Genomic DNA, 6,000 nt, shown 5'->3' on the forward strand with positions numbered 1-6,000 from the left:
AGGCAGAAGCTACAGTCAATGTAGCCGGATGCCGGCGTGGACAGGTTGAAACTTGTCTTCATCAGATGTATTCATCCTATGAAAACTGGAAAATAAAACCACAAGTTAAAAGAAACAACACAGGATCACACCCAAAGATAAATATGGTTTGTGTCGACCACAATGTGTTTTTGTGGCAAATGACTGGGTGCCAGGGGCATGAAATTATTGAAATTCAATTGTGACAATAAACAGGGTTGCTACAACAACTAAAGAACACAGATAAAAGTAAACAGTTACAGTCTTGTTCAAAATAATAGCAGTACAATGTGACTAACCAGAATAATCAAGGTTTTTAGTATATTTTTTATTGCTACGTGGCAAACAAGTTACCAGTAGGTTCAGTAGATTGTCAGAAAACAAACAAGACCCAGCATTCATGATATGCACGCTCTTAAGGCTGTGCAATTGGGCAATTAGTTGAATTAGTTGAAAGGGGTGTGTTCAAAAAAATTGCAGTGTGGCATTCAATCACTGAGGTCATCAATTTTGTGAAGAAACAGGTGTGAATCAGGTGGCCCCTATTTAAGGATGAAGCCAACACTTGTTGAACATGCATTTGAAAGCTGAGGAAAATGGGTCGTTCAAGACATTGTTCAGAAGAACAGCGTACTTTGATTAAAAAGTTGATTAGAGAGGGGAAAACCTATAAAGAGGTGCAAAAAATGATAGGCTGTTCAGCTAAAATGATCTCCAATGCCTTAAAATGGAGAGCAAAACCAGAGAGACGTGGAAGAAAACGGAAGACAACCATCAAAATGGATAGAAGAATAACCAGAATGGCAAAGGCTCAGCCAATGATCACCTCCAGGATGATCAAAGACAGTCTGGAGTTACCTGTAAGTACTGTGACAGTTAGAAGACGTCTGTGTGAAGCTAATCTATTTTCAAGAATCCCCCGCAAAGTCCCTCTGTTAAAAAAAAGGCATGTGCAGAAGAGGTTACAATTTGCCAAAGAACACATCAACTGGCCTAAAGAGAAATGGAGGAACATTTTGTGGACTGATGAGAGTAAAATTGTTCTTTTTGGGTCCAAGGGCCACAGGCAGTTTGTGAGACGACCCCCAAACTCTGAATTCAAGCCACAGTACACAGTGAAGACAGTGAAGCATGGAGGTGCAAGCATCATGATATGGGCATGTTTCTCCTACTATGGTGTTGGGCCTATTTATCGCATACCAGGGATCATGGATCAGTTTGCATATGTTAAAATACTTGAAGAGGTCATGTTGCCCTATGCTGAAGAGGACATGCCCTTGAAATGGTTGTTTCAACAAGACAATGACCCAAAACACACTAGTAAACGGGCAAAGTCTTGGTTCCAAACCAACAAAATTAATGTTATGGAGTGGCCAGCCCAATCTCCAGACCTTAATCCAATTGAGAACTTGTGGGGTGATATCAAAAATGCTGTTTCTGAAGCAAAACCAAGAAATGTGAATGAATTGTGGAATGTTGTTAAAGAATCATGGAGTGGAATAACAGCTGAGAGGTGCCACAAGTTGGTTGACTCCATGCCACACAGATGTCAAGCAGTTTTAAAAAACTGTGGTCATACAACTAAATATTAGTTTAGTGATTCACAGGATTGCTAAATCCCAGAAAAAAAAATGTTTGTACAAAATAGTTTTGAGTTTGTACAGTCAAAGGTAGACACTGCTATTTTTTTGAACACACCCCTTTCAACTAATTGCCCAATTGCACAGCCTTAAGAGCGTGCATATCATGAATGCTGGGTCTTGTTTGTTTTCTGACAATCTACTGAACCTACTGGTAACTTGTTTGCCACGTAGCAATAAAAAATATACTAAAAACCTTGATTATTCTGGTTAGTCACATTGTACTGCTATTATTTTGAACAAGACTGTACATCTCAAAGGACAAACCAGGGTTTAAATGGATGCTTTTTGCATTTGCCTCAATTAAATGTTGAATTTGACTCCTGTGACCCCAATATAATTGACTTTCCAAAAGCAATAGGTGTACTGCAAAGCCAAATATTTTTTTAATACACTTTTTTTTGGATGCTTTTTTAGATAATACCCCTGACGTCAGCTTCTATTTGCAGGGTGCATCTTCACAGCTTATCAAGAGTCCTGTTGATAAAACATCACGTTCCCTAGAGCGCAATAATTACCGTGACTCCATTAGAGCGGATGACATATCACCATAGCACAAGATCACATTCATCTAAATGCCTGTCACAACAGGAAATGATTGGTCATTCATTCCTGAAAGGAGACTGGACAAATGCCACGATATCACAGGGAACTCGAGGGAATTACCTTGCTGAGAGACATCCCACATAAAGACAGATCAGTCATACGTGCGCTGCGATTATCATGTTAACTTGCTTAGAGAGACGACTTGAGTATAGCAGGAGAAATGTGATAAAAGCAAAGCTCCGATTTCTAAATTTGCCAGATTCCCATGATGCTTTCTCCTCGTGTTTATCTACAGATGTCAGTGCTTTTTTCACTTATGTAACAGCTGGTGCTGTAGGATAAAGATATGATTAATTCTGTAGAGACTTTCTCTAGATATAGAGATAGAATAAGATATCTGTAGAGATACTGTATGATTCATTTAAGTTTTGTTAACCCAATAAACTTGAATAGGCAGTGTGATAATGGATGTCCAATGACAGATTTATTTCATTCATAATCATCCCTCAAGAGAAATCAATCAAGAGTTGTTTGATTTATATGATGGTCTATATATGCACAGAATAATATCTTCTTACTGTACAAAGTTGTAAAGCCCTTCAGAGCGGGTAAAGTCACTCTGTGACCTTCTTTTCGCACACTTTTCATTTTTAATGCAGAATTTAATCAATCCTCTCTCACTCTCATCTGCACAAAGGAAATTGCCATCACTAATGAATGGGAACAAAAGATGACTAAGTTAGTTTTTAAGCCAAAGTAAACACTGTTTAATTTCTCACTTAGATTAAGGGGAAGCATGGACCTGCATTACAATGGAAGAGTGACTGACGGTTAATGTGTGAGCTTAAAATTCAATGCATAATAGTCCCTAGTTTTCATATCAGATTTCAGAATAAGAATTTCTAGACTGGTACCGTATGTGCACAAGGTTTTTGTATGTGGGTTTGTTATATATGAGAATTAACATTAATTTTATTAACATTATTTATTATTAGAGTGATTTTAGGTAAATTAGGAAACTTTTAGACAATCATGACTAAATGTTAATCCTGCTGTTCAAATGAAAGTCATTCGTCACACTGCAAGAGTAATTAAGAACTACAAAAATGTAAAAAGGTGATTAATAATACAGTAGGTCTGGAAACTGAACACGACTAGAAATAGTGACCATATTTTAGCTCCTAAAATATCCACACAATATGAAAATAAATGATGCTGTTATTTATTAATCGCAATTAATTGCATTCAACATAAAAGTATGTGTTTACATAATATATATTTGTATCAAGGTAACACAGCTTCATTCAATTGATCGGGATTACATTAAACATTTTAGAATACGCTACATTTTTATTTAAAATTCAGGTGTGAATGAAAATAAAATTCAAAAAAAAATAAAAAAAAATAATGCATAAATATAAATACAGAAGTACAAAAAAAAAGAGATTTGATCCTCTGATCTTCACATTGTCCTACATTAATATTTCTGGGGATCTGCCAATTATTGTTTTATCCCACTTTAATTTCTACAGCAATAACAACAAAAAGCGATTTTTCTCACCCATGTTATAATCAGTACAATCATCCTCACGCTAATTAAAATCCACTCAAGCTTCAACAGTGACAGAGAGTCCAAACATCTCCAGCGCTCATTTGACTAGCGGCGCTGACAGTTGGCATGGTGAGCGCTACAAACTATCCTTTCTTCATTCTGACTAATCAGTTCATTAACACAGAGTGCAGATGTTGAAACTCACAGAGGGTGTTGAGGAGGTGAGGAAGGGTCTGTCCGTCTGTGAGAGCGTTTAGTATGTTTCTCACGGCTGTCAGATTGTGTGCTTGGTTCTGCTGCACCTTTTGACCCTTCGATGCGCTTGATTTCAGATGCGCACAGTAAAACAGCACAAGCAAAGCCAAAAGGATCCTGCATTTCTGAGATCAGACAGTCTGTCGGTAAACAGAATTTTTTTCATGTGTGTTAAGTTTACCCTATAGCCAGAGTAACATTACGGCACACACGTTTATTTCATCTTGTGAGCTTGCGGTCATTGCCGAGGGTTTTGAAATATTTGTCAGAGGTTTCTGTTAATTAAAAAAGAGGGAAGCTTCAAACATCCTTAATGCTAATCCAATTCACTGAACCTCTGCCAGTGTTACAGCATCTGTCACTCAGTCGTAACCTAAAGCATCATGGGTATCAGCAACATCCCTCCAGCTGAGCTTGGAGAGGGTAAGGACAGTGTGTCGTTTAGAGTCGGTAAGCTGCAGAGAAAAAATATTCGGGGAACAGCGGTGAACTGGAACGCAAGTCTAACAATGTTAAAACAATGTGAACTGACTGAAAAAATTAAGTGTTTATTAAAGCCTATTAAGGGAACATTAAAGGGTTCAATGCAAATTGAGCTGAACTGAAAGCACTTGTAGCACCATGTCAAAGTCAAAAATAATGGATTGTTGCTTAATAAAATAAATAAATAAATAAAAAGCCTTAAGATTAAATATTATATACTCTAAATGTTAACATGAGATAAAACACACATGCAAAGAAAATCTTAATTGTTAAATGTAATATTATATATTATTTAAAAAAATACTATTTAGAAACTTTTAAGATTAAATATGATATTAAATATGATATTATAGCCTTAAGACTAAATATTATATATTTTTTATGCAGTACCATGATAATAAAGTGGGTGTGTGTGAGAAAATATAAAATTTAAATGACAAAATCTAAATATTAAATTATATTATATTAACATTAAAAGGACGTCACATTATTATAAATATATTTAAAATAAATAAATTTTCATGTCTCAAGATTAATTGCATTAAATATTACTGTTAGTGTTGACATGAGACATGCATACACACACACACACACACATAACTAATTATAGTTTCAAGATTAAATATCATTAATATATGGTTACACAAACAATTAAATTTTAATTAAAGTTAATTAAACAATTAAAGTTTAAATAATCAATAATAAAACAAATCTTATTACTACATACACAGACACAGACACACACACACACACACACACACACACACAATAAAGAAAATAGTCAAACTAAAATAAATTATTATATTATATTATATTATATTATATTATATCATATTAAACATTATGCAACAAGTGCTGTCAATTGAACTCAACTTGTATCGAAACTGGAGCATTCCTTTAAAAAGTTGTGTTTAAAGTCATGTTTATCTAGAAAACCTACAATTTAATAAAACCTACAATTTCTTTTTTTTTTTTATCTCAGTTTTATATAACTCAGGATTATAAAACATATTTACTGCCATTGAACCCACACCAACCCCCTGTCCCCCATAACTCCACCACATTGTGGGAAAAAGTAATTATAGATAGAGACAATCTATGAACAAAAGGTCAGCACAGGATTATGGGTACAATTGTCCCTCATATGGGAGCAAAATGTCCCTTCAAAGGTGAAATGGACATTTCTAAAGTTAAAGTCTAGGCAGACAGGAATAGTGTCTGGCTGAAATACTGTACACCTTCAGATATAAGTGTGAAAGAGGACAGAGCTGTTTACTCAAACATCCTCTCAGCTAATTTACGAATCTGTCCTCCTCTACACTTTGTTAGATACACTCACCACACCTCATCTTTAAAAAATAAGTGTGAATTATGACATACTTTCATAAGTAATTTCATTTTGGCTCTAACTTGTGCTGTACTCATTATAAAGTAATTTAGATGATACTGACTTTAATGTAAGCATGCATTGTGCTGTGTATATCTCAAAGCCTGAGAGCGAACAGC

The sequence above is a fragment of the Carassius auratus genome, chromosome 4, assembly GCF_003368295.1.
Source record: "Carassius auratus strain Wakin chromosome 4, ASM336829v1, whole genome shotgun sequence".
In the NCBI taxonomy this organism is placed as follows: domain Eukaryota; kingdom Metazoa; phylum Chordata; class Actinopteri; order Cypriniformes; family Cyprinidae; genus Carassius; species Carassius auratus.